Here is a 23,149-nt window from a genome sequence, read left to right as displayed (position 1 = left end):
ATTTTTAATCACAAACGGACACGATAAAATATTGTTTACATGTATTTGATTTTCTTCACTATACAACTCCTCCACTCAGCCACAAAGAGGTTGTCTCTGGTGTCTACACATAAACCCCATGGACAAAGTAGATCACAGTTATCATAGTAGCAGAGGAGCTGTCCATCCTGATCTAGGATGTGGATACAGCCATTGTTAAAGTCTGCTGTCAGGATCCGACTCTGGCTGTCTGTTGTTTTGCCACGTGGATAAAATGGTCCCTTGTTAGTAGAGGGATGACCAGTGTATCTAAATCGGAGTTTTCCTGCCTGATTAACAACCACTACCGCACGGCCTCCATTGTCAGCCACACAGATATCCAGGTTCCTGTTCTCACTGATGTATTTAATGTCATCAGGTGAATACAGAGGTTTACCTTTACCATCAAACGGAATGGTTTGTTTTTCTGTGGATCCAGAGTAACGGACAACCTTTAATTGTTCTCCATCATCACTGTTCATGATAACCAGGAGGTCACCAGAGGATGTACTACAGACACCGTGAGGTCTCCACCCTGTGATCTGCCCACTTCCTGTATCTGTTTATCCTTCACTATGTTTACAGTTCTTGTACCAGAGTCAGTATAAATTAGATCTCCACTCGTTGTCACTGCTATGTCACATGGTTTATTGCCAGACCTGGTTTGGATTGACTTCAGTAGTTTGCCCTGGAGGTTGTAGAGTTTCATGATTTTGTCTTGTCCACATGTCCAGAATTCTTTATCAATGAGACAGGTAACACTGTTTAGATACCTATTCCCTGTCCCAGTGTCTATGGTGGTGATAAGCTCTGGTTCATCAAGCAGTGGTTTGACTGGAGGACAGGATACAGCTTCGGGTATCTTCATTGTGTAGCCATGTTCTTCTTTTGTAATGAATAATGCTGACAGTGAACCAAACATTTGATGGAGCTGTTCTGTGTTGATCTGATGATGAGAGAAACTTGGAAATGGTACATTGACTTAAGGAGGTGAACTTCTGAATTCAGCATTTCTTGATTTGTACCCAGAGGTAAGGGAGACATCATTTGAATCCAGTAATTCTTTCAGATTAATTATGTATTGTTTTGCTACAGAAGTAATCTGTTTAATTTCCTTTTCCTGTTTATTTAGAGCAGCCAGGTGTTTAGTTTTCATCTCATCAATTTCAGATTTCTGTTTGTTGACAATGATAATTATTTTTTATGCCAGTCTTCTCCTTGTTTGGTGACAGCTGTTGTCAACTTCTCATAATGTTTTTCCAAGTTAAGTTTTTCAGAGTTTAAATCTTATGAAATTTCTTCGTATGTAGGATATATTTCCTTCTCTAATTCTTGTAAGTCATTTTCTAAATCTTTTGTTTTCGAACTAAGCTTTTGTAGAATGTCCATTATTATATGGCTGTGATGTTTCCCAGAGGAGATGCAGGTAGAACAGACAGGAATGTCACATTTCTCACAGTAAAGTTCACAATGTTTCTGGGTGTGGTTTGGACATTTTAAGTAGTTAGGGCTAGAAGTTCTGTGTTTGTATGGTACAACATTATGTCTTTTAAATGAATCAGAGAGTTGTTCCCCTACACAGGCCTTACACAGATTAATCTGGCAAAGTTCACAATGACTCTGTAATGCAGCTCTTTGACACAGGTCACAGAGGAGGAGAACTTGAGCTCTGTCCAGGGGATCCATTATAGTCTTCTTCTCACATGTCGAAGTAAAGGTGATGCTGTAAAATAAATTTGAATTCTGATATATACATGATATAAGTGATATGCATTAGGATATTCTTTTTTATGCTTTGTGTAAAATGCAAAAACTAAAATTTTATTTGGTAAAAGTGAAAGATTTTTTTTTATATGAAATTATGTGTAATGATCATGGTAAAATGATTGCTTTGTGTAAGAAATTTTTATCATGGATGAAAGTCATTTAAAAAGAAGGGAGATTTGAAAATGGAATGAAAACTAAACAATGAAAATAATGAAAAAAAATTTGTTGTTGCGAGGCTTTTTAAGAATTTTTTTAAAGAACAATTCTAACTTACTTAGGATTGTGTTTATACACTTTATTCATTTATATTGAGATATATATATATATTATATATGAAAGAATAAGTTTTTTAGATCAGAGTTTTTAAATTTCCTTATTATAATAATTTCAATGAAAATTTACTGTGGCAGGGGTTAAGTATTAAATACAATAGTGACCTCTATTGTGACCTTAAGATCCCATGCTGAGATTGCATAGTCATATATATTATTATATTGCTCCTTTTTAAAAGGATTTAAACTTTTTTACCTAAACATTGACATTTAAAAATTCAGGTAGAGGGTATGTTGCACAAAGAGATGTTTAGTTAAAAAAATGAAATAATGACTTACCTGTAAATTTAATATGGCTCCTTTACTACTGTTTGATAATCTACTTCCTGGTATCGGCCTGTTGCTATGTCATGTGATCTAAATACCTGTCAATGCTAGGTCAAGTGATTTAAATACCTGTTGATATATATCAATAGACTGCTTCATTTTCTGTCTGTATATCATGGTAGAATAAATCACATTTTTTGCATAAGTGCTGCTAAAAATGAAGATAAAAGGAACTCTCAAAATAAGTTATACCGGTCACGGTAGACTAGTGGTAGAGCGTTCGCTTCGTGATCGTGAGGCCCGGATTCGATTCTCGATCACAGCACCGCGTCATACCTAAGACGTAAACAAAGGTAGTGACTGATCCTTCGCCAAGCGCTCGGCACTAGAAGTGAAAGTCACGGGTCTTTCGGATATGACCTTAAAAACGTAGGTCCCGTGTCACGGTAGGCGCTGGCACGATAAAGATTCCTCACTGCTCAATGGCTCTGAGTGCCGAGTATAGGTCAAAATTTGAAGCCCTTCACAGGCATACGGTGACGTCTCCATATGAGTGAAATATTTTCAAGAGAGACGTTAAACAATATACAATCAATCAATCAAAATAAGTTGTATTTTAGTTTTATTATTAACCAAACATGTAAAAATTAAAATATTTAAGTAATTAATTATTTGCTTTAATTTTTGTTTGGGGGTGGGTGGGGGTGAGGGGGCATTACAGAGATGTAACATTGCACCCAGTTTGAGTTATTATGCTAGGGAAGCAATATAATTGCAGAAATAAGTGGCTGGTGCAAAGGAAAATAAGAATACCCATTTGCGCAATGGAACAAGATTATTATCAATGAAATGCCTTCTATTCAGATTGATAAATCTTAGGGCGTATTTGTTTTCCCAAAACTGGGTTTAGTTTTGAACCAGTTTTGTAAACTGTTCATTTGTTCCACAAACTGGTTTTAAACTAGTTTAAACCCAGAACCGGTTTTCCATTTGTTTTGGCTGTAACTGAAACCAGTTCGTTAAACCAACCAAACCACCCCCGATGGTGGTTTATTCGGTTTACGAAAGAGCGGAAAGTATTCCAATATGGCGGTGATGAAAGATGGTGACTATTCTAATAAAGAAAAAAAGTTATAAATAATTGTTTTCTCGAGGACAAACAACTCTTTTGACTAAAATGCCACATTCTGATATTTGATGTTTTATATATAAGGCTTCAGAGAATAGATAAATGCAGCATTATGCTGTATGTTGAAAATAATGGTGTTTGTTATATAATAATGAACAGAATATGTTAAATTTTCCTTTTCAAAAATAAGTTCTGAATCATTTGTACAAAAATCTACATTTATGGTAAATTGTATAACATACTGGGTGCGTTCACAGTTCTGCCGTTGGTAGACAAAAGTTGCCGTTGGTAAAATTAATTACCATTGGCATGCCACTGGTACCAATGTTTCTTGCCAATGGTAGATTTTTCTGCAGACAGTCTAGAGTGTGGTTAGTGTTGGTAAATGACGTCACAGCTAGTTATCGACATGGCAACAAGCTAGAAAGACTGAAATCCTGGATTTACAATGATATAAACCATTTTTCCTCTAATCCTTTTTAACAAATCATGCCAAAATCACATAAAAATCATATCAAACACTTATATTCATGATTTTGGAGTATGATTTATACATGATCCATTAAATGGATTATATAAAACTCATAGATATGGCAACTAAAGAAGTTTGATCCTAATGTTGTTTGTTTGTCGGATATGAGTCTGCTATGATTTTTTTGTTATTGTGGCATGTGCCAATAACTTAGAAGACAAAGAAATATATAATTTAGTATTACCAACGTCTCCATTGGACTCCCATTGGTAAAATTGTTACATTTGTATGCCAATACCCGTTCAGGGTTTATCGGTACAGTTGGTACCATTGTCAAATTATTGTACCAATGGTATATTGAAAGTTGGTACAAATGGTAGAACTGTGAACGCACCCAGTGCTTAAATATTGGAAATCTAAAGAGTAATTATAAATACCCGAGTGTTTATCTTTCCATTTGTAAAAGATGTGGAAATTGTTCATTTGATTAATCTTTGAGGCATTAAAAATATAAATACTGCACTTTAACTATAAGTAAGATAATCAAAGAATATAAATACGTTATAATTTCTTGGATTCTTTTATTAAGAAAAAGATTTTAACTTAATTTACAAGTGTAATTTGGTTAATACTGTACATGTATGTTGTTCTGCATCTTTTTGACGCCATCTTGTATAAACTGTTCATTTGTTTTACCGAGGTAAACCGGATTGAAATTTAAACCAGTTTGAAAAACTAGTTTCAAACCTTAAACCAAAACCCAAACCAGTTTATGTGCAACAAATTCGCCCTTAGATTTTAATACAGACATTAAATCAATATGATTTTTTTAGGAATGTGTTAAATTATTCTCAAGTGATCAAACAGGACTGGATGTCTACTGTGTTGTGAGGGATTGAATTTCCGACTTTGTGAAATTCAGATAAATAAAGTTTTCACTTGCTAGTAATTGTTTTCAAATATTAGGCCTAACATACTCTTAACATTGTAATTGTTTTAAAGCTCCCCGCTGAAGCATACAATGTACCTGCATATGGATAGAGAAAAAAATGCAAAGGTGACAGTTTTTTTTTGGTATGACCATTATCCATGAATTAAATACGTAACTATCCTCAAACTGAGATTTCTACTAAATCCACAAAAATTGATGCTCAAGAATATTAATGAAATTACAGTAATGGATGTTTTGGAGGCAAACAGTGTTGTATAAAGCAAGGGTATAAGCAATAAGGGTTTTATGTAAAAATAGCTTAGAGTAGTTGTATTTATACCTGCTGTATGATATGATATCTGCAAAGGAGTATATATGGTAAGAGCCAATTTTGGCCCCCTAAAAATCAACATTTTAGAATGACATTCAGATATGTTTAATTGATATTTATTTTGAAGAAGAGATTATATTAGAAGTATTTCTAATATATTTTTCACATTTATATGCACTCTCTAGCTGTAAATGACATGAGAAATGATGCTATTTTTGCTATCTAACAAAAAAAACCCAAAAATATGCCCTTTTCTTGATGTTTTTTCTTATGGGAAACATAGAGCGCAGTGTAGAACATGAATAATTTTTCTGTCACTTATCAGTATTGGATAGCTACATCTTTGGTAAAAATATAAATCTTGTTCTAGGCTGCGCTCTATATTTTCTGGAAGAAAAACTGCTTGAAAATAACCAGTTTTATACCAAAAAAACTAAAATGGCGGGAAATTTGATTTTTATGATGTCATACTTCTAAAATAACGGCGTTTTGATCAAAATGAAAATGACCAATAAAGGTCGCATATATAGCTGTACAAGTCAAAGCTATATATAAAGTAAAATTAAGATACTCATTTTAAGGGGCCAATTGAGACACTTACCATATATCGCTCTTTAAATATGATTTGTTTTTATATTTAAAGAGGTAAGTGACATATAAAGCAAAAACATTTATAATAATGACTCATGTATGATATTTTTATTGAAAAAATTGAACAACTTTGTTTAGATCTTAAACTACATGATGCTAACTTTGTTAAGGTGATTAGGTTTAGGTTAATTATTAGCTGAGAAGGTTAAGGTCTTAGACTAGCCAACTTTATATTTAATGCACCTTGATCGATAGATCCAGGGCATTAATTGTTTCTGTCCTGTCTGGGTCTGTCTATTTTTGTCTGCAAATTTTAACCTTTGTCATAAGTTTTGAATCATCAAAGACATAGTCTTCATATTTGGTGTACATACTCCACTAATGAAGCTGTTTTAAATGACACCAAGGTCAATGACCTTGTGCCCTTTACCGTGACCTTTATGCTAAAAGAGTTTTTTTCCTGCAAACTTTAACCTTTGCTGTAACTTTTGAACCATGAAATTAAGAGACCTCATATTTAGTAAACTTTCTCTACTAATTAAGCTCTTTTCAACGATACAAATGTCAATGAATTTGTGGCCTTCACTCTGGTCTATATGCTAAAAATAGCTTGTTTTCAAATTTTAACCATCATCATAACTTTTGAACCATGAAAGGTAGACTTTATATTTGGTATGTCTACTTCACTTACATCCCCTGAAGGAGTTTTTTATGCAGTGTGTTTTCGTGAATTTAAAAGTATGATTTGTTGGTTCGTTGTTTAGAATCCTTCTTGAGAATCTAAAGAATTTTCACTTATATTGGGATGTCATGCTTTGCAGGAAGAGACATGCAAATTTGTTCTCTGCTAGGCACGCAGGGCCATCAAGCATTCATGGATCTTTTTTATGTGAGCTCATTCTGTGACATGGAACTTTTTTTTAATACGGTCCCATCCGAAGGACTTGTCTCTGTGTCCCACTATGGGATTCGAACCCATGGAGTAAGGATTAGCTTGGAGTCCTTACTCTGCAAGATATCATTATTCAGAAAGTTTTCGCATTAAAAGTGAGGAAAGGTCCAAATATTATATACAGATCCTTAAGGCGTATTTCCCTTGCTTTGTACATGCCTTTGGAGTGACATAAACTTTGTTCAAAACCATGTATTTATAGATGAGTGAAGAAATCTTGGTAAACATTTATTTTTCAGACACACAGCATCAGGATTTTGCTATGTCAATGACACTGTTCTTACCATCTTAAAATTGAGAGAGAAGTTTGAGTTCTATTGAGTTCTATACATTGACCTAGATGTGCATCATGGAGATGGTTAGTGTTAAATTCACTTATTCTGATTCTCTCTGAATTTTCATAGTCTACATATAGAAATAACAATTGGGGAAACGATCCAGAATACATGATATTTTTATCACATTTTGAAAGATTCCTCTCAGTTGTTTTTATGAAACATTCATCTAAAAAGTAAAATTTATATATATTTATCAAACATTCAACGCTGATGGTAAGTATACTGTAATTTTAAAAATTCTTTATTAATCCCTGCGGATATCATTTCTATCCATACTTACTATTGTTTGTTGGCTCTTTTGACTTTTCACGATGTTTTTCGTAATAGGTGTGGATGAAGCATTTTTTACATCTTCCAGGGTGAAGACAGTATCAGTTCACAAACATTCCCCGGGTTTCTTCCCAGGTTTGTGTCATTTTACTGCCTCAAAATTTTACCTGCTAAGTCACAGAAATTTTTAGGAATGCTCAAGTTTCTCATTCAAATATGCAGTATTTCAATGAATATTTGATTTTAGACTGATTTAAATTCTATATTTATGAATATAAATACTGAAAAAAATATTCTCATACATCAGTGTATTATTTAACACCTGTTTAGAATCTTGAGGGTTAAATGACACAGGAGTGGGTAAAGGGAAGGGATACACTGTTAACATTCCACTTCTGGATAGCATGAGAAATGAAGAGTTTGTTCCTTTGGTCTGCAGGTAAAGATATAGAGTACCTAGCAATGAAATAATTTTTGTGTCATTGTAGTATACTGAACATTGCTTATTATGATAAGGTAGGTTTATCTTAGCAACAGCTTTTAGACGTAAATATAAGGTTTTGCTCACTTACGTTAATCAATTTGTCTGCTGCCTTTTATTCTATACATAAAAAATTATGATGACAGTCTAATTATGTTCAAATTTTGGTATATTCATTAATCATACTATCAGACATATATTGATATAAAAATGGTTCTCCGTGTTACCTGTATGTTTTGTTAGAGTGGTGGGGGTAGATATCCCTCTAACTCCATGCAGTGTGCAATAATTCTTATTTGATATAAATAGTACAGGAATCTAGTTATTTCTTTGACAGAGTCCTACACAAGGTCCAAGAAGTGATCGTCCCACCGGTCATGGCGTGTCTGTGTGGGGCTGATGGTCTCAGTGGGGACCCTATGGACTCCTTTAATCTTACTTACACAGCGTACAGCCGATGTCTACAGTTCTTAATACAGTGGAAGCTGCCAACTCTTGTATTAGGAAGAGGTGAGAATAAAACACACAGTGCTTACAATGAACACTGGAAGAAATTGTATATAAATGCAACAGAACTTGAACATGGATATCTTAAATACCATTGGTGTGTCAAAGTGATTTTGGAAATATCAATATTTTAAATGTTTTATTCTCAGTATCTCAAAATTTCACTGACAGATAACGTCGAAGTTTCTTCTATGTTTGACTCTGTAAACGAAAGGGAAAATCAGGCTACACTTTAAGATTGAAAACACAAGACTAAATGCAAAATATCTTTTTATCCCATGTTTACCCATTTATCTTGTGGATATAGCTCATTTGATATCGTTTTCATTCCCCACACTGAAGTGCAGTTATGACGTCACAATGGTTTTGCGTAGCATGATGTAAAATATAGCAGAGTACCGTATAAAAACAGTGTAAAGCATCGATTGTGAAGTATTAAACATGGAATAAAAAAAACTCCCATGATTTGTAATTGGATATGATTTTTATCCAACTCCTGTGTTTTTATTCAACTCCTGTGTTTTTAGGAGGTTACCACAATGCTAACACAGCCAGATGTTGGGCTCATCTAACTGCAGTCATTTGTGGACGGAAACTCCCTCAGGATGTCCCAGATCTTAAGGTAAGGCTTGACTTTGCTACTGCACTGAAACATGTTTTCAGTTGATATATTGAATTTTTCTGCATAAATTTATTTTTTGAAACAGAAAGAATCAGCTGAAAATTTAAGTAGATTTTAAAGTGGACGAAATAGTTTCAGTACAAACTGTGTAAGCAGATGAATATGATTTTTTCATCAAAGAAATGGAAATATCAGCCATATATATCATGAGAAGATATCAAGCCATGTTATCTTATTTAAAATAGAGAATGGTGCACAATGTAATTTTTATTCTTTCAAAATTAAAACATTTAGAAAATAAGAAATGTTATTTTTTTGGTTTCTAATATTTCTCATTTTAAAAGAAGTGATAAATAGGTAATTCAATTAGTCCTTAAAATTATCTTCATCTCAAATTTGAATTTATTGTTTAACTGTGTGTAGTGTGTAAATTTAATGAATGTACAGTATGACTTTGGACTGCATAGGATCACAATTCATTTAAACAGTCATCCAAAACATATATTTATCATTTATCTGGGACATGTTTTAATTAGGAGACTTAGAATTCTTCATTTCACTAATTTCAGTACTTTATGGCTTATGGTCCGGATTATGAACTACCTATTTCCTATGGAAACAGAAAGAATATGAACACGAAAGAGTCTCTAGAGAAAAAAATACAACACTGTTATAGGTAATTTTATACAATACATAAAAGATTCTCTACAGAAATTATACAGCTGTATTATAGGTAAATCTTAAGAAAATATACAATCATTATTGGAAGGTTTATAACATGTTTCAATATATATTCAATCACTGATGTTTGTAATATTATTTTTGATGTAGAAATAATCAAGGTCACATTACATTATTCATTAACAAAAGATAGTTATGGTATTTTTTCTCTCTTTTACATAAAATCTAAAACAACTTAAAGCCTCCTGATATTGGTGGAGAAACAATTAATGTTATTCACGAACACATGTCACATTGTTAAAATTAGTTCTGTTTGATAGAAACTAGCTTTGATGTGATATATGATGTGATTATAAGAAATATTTATATCAAATATTTACTGTACAATGTCAACAGTTTACAAAAGAAACAGATCTCTGAATTGGGAATTAGTCATCCATGTTAACAATATTTTTGGTTTCTTACATTAAGGGGGATGTACGGCCATATTTAGTGCAGTGAGAACAAAATGTAAACATTTCTTCAAATGGCTAAAGTACATTATATTTTGATCAAATTCTAAACCCTTATGATAAAGATACAATAAATATGCATAACTGAATGCATGTTGTGCATATATAATCTATACTTTTGCAGAAAAGTGCTTTTGATATGCTCCTAAGAACTGCGCAGCTACAGAATTCAGCAGAGCCTTAAAAAATCCAAAAAAATACGCAAAGTGTGCATTAATGTTCTCTCTACAACCATTTGTTGAGAAAATGTCTAAATTTTGCACTTTTAAATGATAATTTTAAGTTCAAAACAAGGTATCGTTGTCTTTAAAAAGAGTGTAAAGAACCCTGAAAGTAGTTCATTGATAGCAGCACGTGGTCTATTTTTAGCACAGAATTTTGTTTTCCAGACCTCTTCTTAATATGGAGGGACATAACAATCTTTAAATGTAGAAGAGAATTACAGTTGAAATAATATGAACACTTTTCAAAGAGGAATTGTGTTAAAGTGTGGCTTGAAGTAATTTATTTAGTATTATTATCAACCAGTTGTTAAATAGTGTACGTATTGAAATAAACTTTTTGATTCCAGGTAAGGAAAAATGAGCACCATCAAAGTTTAAAATTAAGAGTTTGTAAGTTTGCCACAGATGACTTATAATATCTATCAAAAGTTTAATTATCACCAATGAAACACAAAGAAATAAAACACATAAAATCGATATGAAAAACCTTGTATTAGTATCTACTAGTACGAGGGGTGATCGAACTATCTCTATATCTACAAAACCACAATTTAGATTAGAAACAAATATGGTACACACTCAAGTTCTATAAATTGCATATGCCGAATAAATTTTTGCTCACAATGTGAAAATAAAGTCATTATGCAGGTACTTGTGACGAAAAATGGTTGTGTCAGTGGAACTCATTCAATAAACAACTAAAATGATTATGGTATATCTTAAAACTGCATTTGAAGTAACGTATAAGAATTTGTTCAAAGTTTATTAAGACAAATGACTTCCTAATAATTCAATCAATGATTGGATAGACCATTTTAGTGAAGGAAGGCAGATGGTTGAATATGATACTTGTTATGTTGCCCGGTGAAAGCAAGTTTGAAAAGGGTTTTTTTTTTTAAATTAAGCAATATGCTATCAAAGGTCTCCAATTTACACTTTGAAAAATACTTGAATATTTCAACAATTATATAACTATCAAATACCTAAGATATCGTTTACTTTTGATCACCCCCCCCCCCCCTCCTATATACTCTGTCAAATAAACATTTACAATTTTCATTACAGCGTAGCAACATTTGAAAAGGAATAAAATCATTCAGAGTGGGTTAGGAGATTTAATGAATAATTTTTTTCTATTTGCCCGTTTTGTTAAAATTACAATTTTACAGAGTAAAGAAAAAAATCAACACAATTAAATATTTTATAACATCTTTAAAAAGACGTTTGCTGGACCTCCCAACTCACGGAAAATTATTGGGTCCGTATTTATGGTGAGAAAAAAATTCCTTAAAATTCAAACATATTTGTTGACGGAAGAAAAAAAAATCCTGTTATTGGATGTAAAATAAAATTGAGTCGGGCCATTTTTAGGCAGTAGATCGGGAGAGAGGGCAACCAAATATATTTACAACAAATGGTCTTATAAGGCTAGTACATGTTCCATCACATACTTAGTAATGCAAAATTTTTTAATCTTTGGCACTATTTTGAAAAAAAGAACATAGGATTTTTGGAGGGGGGAGGGGTAGTCTCTCATTTTTTTGCGATGATAGATAGACATTGCATATGCAATGGACCTTTGTTTGCAAACATTGTGATTGCTTCTAAATTAAAAAAAACAACTCTTTATATTTTATCAAGCTTCGTATGTTCAATGATCGAGAGCTTACAACGTAGTCAACATAATGAGACATGATGCGTTTTTATGTCCAAACATTACTCCATACGATGTGTTGGTCATTGCAAACAATCAAGCTATTTATGTGAGGTGCCTGAAGGAAATCCTTTAACTGCCTATTTTTTCTATCTAACTGCTAAACAAAATAGACATATGTACCAACTTTTCGAATGTAAGACATGTAATTGCAATTTGTTTTTCATGCACCGCATATTGTTTAACATTTTCAAATTAAATGCTAAGCATCCTCCTTGCAGTGCCCCATTTCAAAATAACTTCTATTGCCACAGAAAAAAAGACCCGACGTAAACACATATGTTTAGGGCATTTTTTAGCGTTTTCTTGAGTTTTAAAGAAACCAACAAATTATCAAGACTTGTTCCACGAAAAATTAAATATAATCATGGTTATAAACGCATCTATCCACAGCAGATATATGCACATGTCAAGCACGTGCTCAGTGTATTAATATTTACTAGGAAACTCGAGCTGTGAACAGAACAGTTTTTCCCGATTTGCTGGAGTGGGGTTAAAATCGCGTTTTTTCATTAATCAGACGAAGCGATGCAACAAATAAAAGTAGTAAGTAATATTACCTAATGATTATTACTAAGTAATTTCTTGTCTTGATGTTTTTATGGTCGCATTTATTCTAAAATCAATGTTATCCGAACTCTGTGCGACAGAGGAATGGCGGACGAAATAAACACATGGTCTCAGGAAGACACACATATGAAAAATCAAATTTTCAAGAATTCTAGATAATGACGAGAAAAAAGCGAAACAAATGGTTGTAGCCATATTATCAATGAATCAAACTAACACCATTTTCAATGCATTTTTCATCTCGTGAATGCTGTAGCTGCGCAGTTCTACAATGATTAATTTCCTCCTAATTAAAACAAAATAAACTTAATTATTTACTAATTTTGGTCTCTAACAGTAGGTAACTAGTGCATTAACACTTTGAGTAACTTTGGGCTAGTTTAGACGAGTATTTAGCGCATTCTTGGCATTTCTTATTTCACACCAGACTAGATCCAATTGGCTTGTACATCCCCCTTAAATGTAATGTTATATTTTGCATTGTCTTGTTAAAAGATGCTTTCGAACAATAAGATCCATCAGGCTTTTAAGTGTTTATTAGCATTTATGTGATTGATATTTAATATTTCAAATTAATAATTAAAAAAAAATTATCAACTTGTAATTTACGGGGTATTTCTTAAATCAAAAGCAATATTTGCGTTAAAATAGCTAAAACGCTACCTGAACTATGCTGGGTTATTTTAGCTACATAACAAAATATATTGATTGTACTGGACATGACATTTTTTCTAAATATGACAGTCACCATTTTACTGGTTTCCTCTCAAGATTCATTGCTGAAAATGTTCAGGATGTTAAAAAATTAACAACACTAGTATTTAGTGTGTTCCTATTCCTCTTAATTGAAAAAGTTCTTTGGCATCTGTATGGGATTGATCAGCACCTTGGCACTATCAAATAGTTGTAAAACAGCATTTACAAGGGTTGTTAGGAAACTTCTACCTTGTGTCAGAGAATATTTGGATACACTGGCACCATATTTTCATTTTTCATTTTGTTTTTTGTTCTGAAATGCTGTAGCAAAATTAGAATGGATATAAGGAGACTCACTTTTATGAAGAAAAGCTTAAAAAAATGATTAAAATTGGTTGAAATACAGTCCTAACTTCTTTTTTCAATCTCCATAGGTGTCCCCCTCTCAAAAATATTTAAAAACCCAAGAACAAAAAACAGATATCCAAGAATTCATCTTAGATTGCGGGAAGGGGGTGTCAAGATTATTTCAAGAAAATTCGTTTGGACTCGTATCTCATCAGATACTGTCAATGGTAGGATATTAGGATATTGTAAATAATAAAATAATAGAATACTGATCTGCCCATCTATATTCAATAAAGATTTTTTTAACTTTCCTCAACAAAGTTTAGGGAGCATATGTGAAGGTTTCAGATGCTGCAATTTCAGCTATGGAATACTCAGGTTAATGTTTTTGGAGCAGGGTAACATTTTTGGTGTAGGTCTCATTTCCAAGTAAATATAAGCCCCATTATGACCAAACTTGCATGGATAGTAAGATTTCATTTTAAGTACTTAAATTCTATGCCCTATATTGATTAGACATACATGAAAGATATTTCTAGTGTGTTTCATCGTACCAGTCAAGGTTTCATGCAGATTCTGCAATTTCAGCTATGGAAAACTCAGGTTAATGTTTTGGAGCAGGTTAACATTTTAGGTGTAGGTCTCATTTCAAAGTAACTATAAGCCCTATGTTGACCAATCTTGCATGGATGATACATCTTAGGTGGCACAATACCAGGCTTGCTTCGAATACTAAATATGACCTACTCTTTCCAGATGAGTGAACAGGTTCGTGTTTTTGGTGCAGGTCTGATTTTTAAGTAACTTTGGCCCTATTATGATCAAACGTGCATTGATGATACATATAAGGATGCATACACTCTGCTTTCTTTCAGATGCTGAATCTGACCCATATTTCCAGATGAATAAACAGGTTTAAGTTATTTCCAAGTAGCTATGACCCTTTAATGACCAAAATTACATATAATGATGCATACTATAAGGCTTGCTTCGGATGCTGAATCTGACCTACATCTTTGGATGAATGAAAAGGTAAGATTTTATACAGGTTTCATTTCCAAGTAATTTTGAGACATATGTTGAGCAAACTTTTATGGATGATACATCTAAGGATGCACAATAATGGACTGCTTCGGATGCTGAACTTGACACTTAATATGGACCATGCAGGTTAAGGTATGGGTATTGGTTGTTCGCCAAGTAACTATAAGGCCTATATCAACTAAACTTGCACACATGATGCATCAAGGGATGAAAATCTCAAATTGGCTTCAGATTCTGAATTTGAATTACATTTTCTTGATAGGTGACTAGTTTGAAGTTTATGGATAGGTCTATTCCAAAGTAACTGCAAGCCCTATGAGATCGAAATTGCATAAATTTTGGATGTTCACTTCTCAGAATGTTTGTTAATTGTGTGACTTAGGCTTATCTAAAGACAACATTTGTTGAGATGATCTCTGTAATCTCTGATTACCTATGTTTGTCTTTTATACCATTTAGAATGAAGTGCAACCATGCCACCATTTTGATAATTTATTTCCTTTATAGTCAGGGTTACACCCCATATAGATCCTCAGACCAGGAAATGGTGGGATTCCACGCTCAAGATTGCATCGACTTCCTGGCTTTACCCAGTAAACAGAGCGGTGAGGAAAAATACGAAGAAGAGAGTGAACAATATGGCCTCAATAAGTGTGCTTGTTATCATTAGGTAACCTTTTCATTATGAACCTTATGCTTTAATCTGAGCAGACAGTTGTACAACCGTCTGTAAAATTTTTGATCTCCCCAGAATCAAGGGGCGAATATGAACCAAAGTTTTAATAAAGCATTCTCAAGTGGAAAAAAAATATTTAAAGTAATGCGCGTCTACAAGTGGAAAGAATTTAAAATTATTGAAAATTTTGTGGCATCTTTTAAAAATTATTAATTTCAAAAATTGTTAGAATTTTATTTTTTGAAAACATCAAATGTTGTAGCAGATAAGATGCTTTAACCCGTGAATTAATAAAGAAAAGTATAACTTTAAGGGTGTTGAAAAAGAGTAGGTATCACATAACAAAATAAAAAAGGAATTTCAGAGTAAAAATTAAATTAAGTGATTGGAAATACATAGAATACAGCCTTTTGCAATGCTTACCGCCTGTTTGGGGTTGTTTTATATAAACTTTTTTGTGACTTCTAAATCATGTTTGATAGTCATAAATACCCTGATACAAGAATATCACATTTTCTCCTCATAATGTACCTTTTTGTTAACCAATCTTTGTTGTATGATTACAAATTTATTTTTATCTGATTCAGTAAAATCGATGTTTTACTTTTCACTAATGATGTTAATTTAAAAAAATATAAAGTGGATGAAATATTTGTTTTACATGAAGGAGTAAGGTTAAAAGAATAATTTCATGGACTAAAACTGTATATAACAAGATGTGTTTGTGAAACACTGATGCCCCCGTATGGCAACATAGCAAAGATTAAAATTTCTTTAATGCAAATGCAATATATTGGTACGAAAAATAGAGTATTCTCATTCGAAACACAAGTGGGAAATATGAAAGTAGGCCAAGGATATTTTTTTTTCATAAGTACACAAATTTTCAAGGATAAGGTCATTGGTATCCAATGAAAGGTCTTGCCACAAAAAATACATATGTTAAATTATGGAAGCTCTAACCCTTACCGGTCAGAAGTTATGGCCAAGGTAAAAATTTTAAAAAATAGGTCAAAATCCAAGGTCAAGGTCGAAGATCTTGCTCCATTGTATCAAATTAAAGGTCTTGTCAAAAGGATTGAATATCAAAAGTATGAATCCACTAGCCTTATCCCTTGAAAAGGTATGATCAGTGTTTTATTAAAAGTAGGTCAATCTCCAAGGTTAAGGTCAAAGATTCAAAGTCGTTGGTATATAATAAAAGATCTTCTTAAAAGGATAATAAAAGTGAAGAATGAGATCACTAGCCCTTAGCGTTTAAAAGTTATGGCCAAGTTTAAATTTTTTTCATAAGTACAAAATCTCCAAGGTCAAGGTCAAAAGGTAATTGATATTCAATGAAAGGTCTTGCCACATAGAATACATATATAAAGTATCGAAGTCCTAGCCCTGACCGTTCAAAAGTTATGACCAAGGTTATTTTTTTTATAAAGTAAGTCAAACTCCAAAGTATGAAAGTCCTATTCCTAACTGTTCAAAAGTTATGGCCAAGTTAAAAGTTTTTTTTACAGTCATGTATGCAAATCTCCAAGGTTCAGGTCAAAAGCTCAAGGTTGTAGGTCTTTCCACAAAGAATACATATGTTAAGTATAAATGTCGTGGTTACTACTGTTGAAAAGATATGGCCAAAATAAAAGTTTGGAATTTTTGTGTTAAAGTGGGTCAAAATTCGAGGTCAAGGTCAAAAAGTCAAATTTGATGGTACCCAAAGAAAAGTCTTGCCTCAAGGAATACACAAGTGAAATATGAAAGTCATAGCTCTACTAAATCAAAAGTTATGGCCAAGGTTCAAGTTTTTGCAGACAGACAGACAGACATTATTGATTGCGTTAATTTTTACATGCTCATATATTCAATGTCTTGTTTTTGTTTACATTTTTAATGAATGAAGTATTTACATATATTTAATTTTCTTCACTTTACCACCGTTACAGTAAGCCACGAAGAGGTTGTCTCTGGTATCTACACATATACCCCATGGATGCTGTAGACCACAGTTATCAATGTAACGGAGGCATTATCTGTCCTGATCTATTATATGGATAAAGTGGTTGATACAGTCTGCTGTCAGGATTTGACTCTGGCTGTCTGTTGTGATGCAGAATGATCTCTCGATAGTAGATGGATGGCCGGTGTATCTAAATCGAAGATTTCCTGCTTTATTAACCACAACTACTGCACCTGCCACGCAGTCAGCCACACAGATATCAATGTTCCTATTCTCACGGATGTATTTATAGTAACCAGATGAAAACAGAGGTTTACCTTCACTATCAAACTGAATGGTTTGTTTTTCTTTGGAACCAGAGTAACGGACAACTTTTGATTGTTTTCCATCACCACTAAGCATGGTAACCAGGAGGTCATCAGAGGAGGTACTACAGACATAGAGAGGTCTCCACCCATGTAGTCTGATCAATTCCTGAATCTGGTCATTCTTCATTATGTTAACAGTTCTTGTATCAGGGTCAGTATAAACTAGGCCTCCACTCCTTGTCACTGCTATGTCACGTGGTATGCTTCTTGACTTGGTTTGAATTGACTTTAGTAGTTCATCCTGAAGGTTGTAGAGTTTCATGACTTTGTCATCTCCACGTGTCCAGATTTCTTCATCACTCAGACAGGTAACACTTCTTAATGAGTATTTATATCCAGTGTCTATGGTGGTGATGAGCTCTGGTTTATCAAGCAGTGGTTTCACTTGAGGAGAGGATATAGCTTCTGGTGTCTTCATTGTATAGCCATGTTCTTCTGTTGTTATGGATAATGCTGACAGAGAACCAAATATTTGATGGAGCTGTGCCGTGGTGATCTGATGAGGAGAGAAACTTGGTAATGAAACGTTGAATTTAGGGGGTAAACTTCTGAATTCAGAATTCTTGGATTTGTACGCAACGGTTAGGGTGATATCAATAGAGTCCAGTATTTTCTTCAGATCAAGAATGCTCTGTTTTACATCAGAAATAATTTGTTTGATTTCATTTTCCTGTTTATCTAGAATAGCGAGGTGTTTAGTTTTCATCTCATCTATTTCAGATTTCTTTTTGTTAACAATGACATTAATTTTTCGGTGCCAGTCCTCTCCTTGTTTGGTGACAGCTTTTGTCAGTTTCCCATAATGTGTTTCAAAGTTTAGTTTTTCAGAGTTTAGATCTATTGAAATTTCTTCGTATGTAGGATAGATTTTTTGATCTAATTCTTGTAAGTCATTTTCTAAATCTTGTTTTCTGTAGAATATCGGTAATTGTATGTCCTTTATATTTACCAGACGAGATGCAGGTAGAGCAGACAGGAACGTCACATTTCTCACAGTAAAGTTCACAATGTTTCTGGGTGTGGTTTTTACATTTTGGGTAGTTAGTGTTAGGAGTAGGAGTTCGGTGTTTGTATGGTACAACGTTGTGTCTTTTAGATGAATCAGAGAGATGTTTTCCAACACAGACTATACAGAGGTTTACATGACAAAATTCACAATGATTCTGTAATGCATCTCTTTGACACAGGTCACAGAGGAGGACGTCTTGGGCATAATAACGGGGATCCATTGCAGTCTTCTTCTCACATTCAAGGATACGTGATGCTGTGAAAAAAATTTAACTTGTAAAGTTCAAATATTTAATTTTGGGATTTTATATGTTCTGTGCAAGCTGAAATGAAATAATTAATAGGTAGGTAGACAGTATAGAAAGATTATGTGATAAGAAAATATGTGTAATGATAATAGTAAATCGGTGCTAAACATGTACGAAATGTTCTCAAGGATAAAAATCATTCATATTAATTATTAAATTAAAAAAGGGGAATAGGCTAGTCTCAGAATCTGTTTTTGTTGTCATGGGTTCTAAAAGGGTATGTTTTTTTAGGATCATAGTTTTAAATTTGAAAATTCACAAGATGGTTATATCTGTAATTGAAAGAAATTTTCTATAAGCAATGTTAAGGGTAAAGTATTACATTTTTATACATGTATGTTTGAGTAAGTCACCTGCATATGTATAAATGTATTCCGGAATTATTGCATCTTTTCTTAGTAGTTTTGGTTTTGTTTTTATTTTGAAAACCAGAAAGCGGGAAAAAAACAAAGCCCATGCTGTATTCACATCAATGAATCATTAAAGATAATAGACATGTAAACAAACACCTTATAGCTCATTGCCAACTGACAGGTAATTGATTTTTGTTTGATTATTATTGATTTTGCTAGACGCAATAGGTACTCGAGCTCCATTTTTGTACTTTCGGTTTGTGAATGTAAACATGCTGTTTACAGGGGTTGTGAACATGTGCCACAAAGTATTACCAGTTGTTGTTTTGACTTTTTTACATTGAGAAATCCTTACAGTGTTGCATAATATCCATGTAGGTTTGTAGAATTGTTTATCTCGATAAGTATATTATATGCATGTTGGTGTTTACCTATTTCTGTATCATGCAACATATTTGACCCAGTTTTGGGTACTTTTATCTTCGAGGTGTATATAAATGCACTATTGTTTACAATTTATATTAACAAGAGAATATTTTGTACAAGTGCACGGCAGGAATGCACATGAGTATTAAAGTCAAAGACAAATCTATTAGTTTGTGCAAATGTATGGAACGCAGATCTAGTCATAACAGAGTTATGTTTAAATGAATGTTTTGATAAAGTAAACTTCATGTTAAATTAGGACAGGTTTATGAAAATGTTCTACATTCATGTCTTTTGATTTACATACGTTGTGATGTTAAATACATACAACTATGTTGTGGCTAATCCGTAAGTTCGGGTCATTTAGACATGTGATGGCCACTTTATGATACAAGTTATACAGGTAGTTCACTGCTCAGGATAATTCTTAATGAAATTTGTGGTTAGTGAAACAGATAAAAATATTATTGTACAATTTATTATGAAATTGTGTTCAAAGAAGATATTTGTACATTGTACATTGTACATTTTACTAAATGTATTCTTGTTTTATGTTGAAGATTGTTTTTACCACCTTCTTTTGGCTAGTAAATAAATACCATAAACCAACTGGAATTGTCGTTTTGTCCTACTTGGTCACATGTGTGACCTCAAAACCCTGAAACCATCACCGTACATGTCATATCCGTTAGTGTATCCCTTCTTTTTTTAGCTCACCTGAGCCAAAGGCTCAAGTGAGCTCTTCTTATCAAAATTTGTCCGTTGTCTGTTGTCATCGTTGTAAACTTTTCACATTTTCATCTTCTTCTAAAGAACCACTGGGCCAATTTCAACCAAACTTGCTACAAAGTATCCTTGGGTAAAGGGGATTTAAGTTTGTTCAAATGAAGAGTCACACCCTTTTCCAAGGGGAGATAATTATGAATTAGAGAAAAATTAATGGCATTTTAAAAAAATCTTCTCAAGAACCACTGGTTCAGAAAAGATGAACCTCATGTGGAATCATCCTCAAATAGTGTAGATTCAAGTTTGTTCAAATCATGACACCCGGGGCTAGATTGGGGCCAAAATGGCCGATCAAAGTTTTACATAGAAATATATGGGAAAAATCTATAAAAATCTTCTCGTGAACCATTGAGACAGGAAAGATGAAACTCATGTGAAATTATCCTCAAGTAGTATAGATTTAGGTTTATTCAAATCATGACCCCTAGGAGTATGGTGAGGCCAAAATGACCAATCAAAGTTTTATACAGGAATATACAGGGAAACCTTTTAAAATCCTTTTTCAAGTTTTGCGAATCCATGCTTAGTGATATTTATATTGAATCATCCCCAGGCAGTGTAGATTCTAGTTCTAGATTCAAACCATGACCCCCTGGAGGTTAAAATTCAAGCCCCCCCCCAAAATCAGTAAACTTTCAGTTCTGATCATATATGTGCTTTTTCCTAGTAAATTGCTTAGGTGAGCGATGTGGCCCCTGGGCCTCTTGTTATCTCTACCGGTCAGAGACAAGAGTTTATCCAAAAGTAATGTGTCCACCATCCGTCCGTTTGTCTGTCTATCTGTAAACCATTTTTTCAAATTGCTTACCCCTCCTACAGTTTTGATCTGATTTCGATATAACTTGACACTGAAGTAGAGTACACTAAGATACTTGAAATAAAGCATCTGGTGTTGGTTTCATTGAAGGGTGTTGCCATGGTTACTATAAATGGATTTTTCTGTGAAAATCTTTGAAAACCCTTTTCATTCTACAGCTTTGATTTCAATGTAAGATCTTAAGGAGGAATGCCACACCAACTTTTTATTTTTATAGATCTCTGAGTCATCCTTTTTAAAAAATTGTTTCAGCAATGAAAGGCCGACATTAGCTCTCAATTATATTATATGAATTTTTTTGTATTTTTTCAAAGAAAATGAAAAGAAAAATGTTTACGTCTAAATTAGATGCTTTGTAAATGAATGCCTCACATGAATACCTAATAAAATATGTAAAGAAAAGTCGTAAAGATATAAAAAAAAGTTTTAAATAAAAAAAATAATTATGAAAAAAATCACAATTTGTGAATTTTTTTTGAGCTTGTGGTTAAAATCTTCTTAAAACCAGTCACAGCTGGGGAAAACATTTTCATTAATCATATTTATAAAAGAAATTGAAATGAAATGGCCTTATTTTAGAGAAATTATTTTTATTTAATTTTGGCCAATGCCGATCAAAATTAACCGATCCCCACCATAATTGTACAGTTATTGGAAATAAATAATACATTGTATATTCCAAGAACACTAATCTGATTAGGTGTGATAAGGGTTAACACATTATCGACAATAAAATAGATTTCTTCATTGTAAATACATGAAGAGGCAATAAATTATCATTTTATATATTTTGTGTTGTGATCGGGATCAGTTTAATTTTATCGGGTTACCGGGTAGGTCCAAATATTAAAAAAAAATAATTTTCTCTAAAATTTCTCAATTTCTTTTCAAAATGTGATTGGCAAACATTTTATCCTCAGTTGTGACTAGTTTTTTGGTGTTTTTTAATCATAGGTTTGAAAATATTCACAAATAATGGGTTTTATTTTCATAAAAAATTTTTTCAATAAAAATTAAAAAGTTTTACCAGCCTTTCTTCACATATTTTATTAGATATTCATATGATGCATTCATTTACAACTTTTAACTCGAAAACAACTTATTTGGATATGAATAATTTTTCACTTTCTCAGAAAAAAGCAAAAAGTGCATATAAATTAATTAAAAGCTTTTATCGACCTTTCAATGCTTAAACCATTGTTTAAAAAGGATGACTCAAAGATCTATAAAATAAAAAGTTAGTGTGGCATTCCACCCAATCTGATTAAAATCAGATCCTTTGATCCGCTAACATAGATCGCTACACAAGGATCTGAAGAAATCCCATTCAGGGTCATCTTCCGGTGACCTTTCTCATAAAAAAATTCATGAGAATTTTGTCCAGTCAGAGAGATCATACTAAAGCGACATTCGGGAAAAAGAATATAGAAGTGAAAGTAGCTGTGGAGAAGATCTTATCGTCTCATACAAAACAAAGAGCTTTAAAACAAGACAAAAGCAAGTACTTATAATATTACTGTACAGAAATGACTGTGGTCCTTCTATTGTCAGGCACAGAAACTACGTCACGATTTTCTATTCGTGTATCAATTGGCCTTTCCCCTCTGTAACTGAATTCCGAGATACTTTCCAATTATCCAAAGTAATCATTTGATTGGATAA

At 32.9% G+C, this 23,149-nt stretch overlaps 1 pseudogene; it reads right to left on the bottom strand.

Moving 5' to 3' along the window:
• Nucleotides 1-19,031, bottom strand: LOC134277778 (uncharacterized; annotated as a pseudogene).
• Between the last annotated feature and the right edge of the window lie 4,118 nt (nucleotides 19,032-23,149).

This window comes from Saccostrea cucullata, unplaced genomic scaffold (assembly GCF_032062105.1).
Source record: "Saccostrea cucullata isolate Sc308-1 unplaced genomic scaffold, CSIRO_AGI_Scuc_v1 ctg12237, whole genome shotgun sequence".
Classification (NCBI taxonomy): Eukaryota; Metazoa; Mollusca; class Bivalvia; order Ostreida; family Ostreidae; genus Saccostrea; species Saccostrea cuccullata.
Note: the sequence above shows the minus strand (reverse complement) of the source record. Positions and strands in the feature narration are given on the sequence as shown.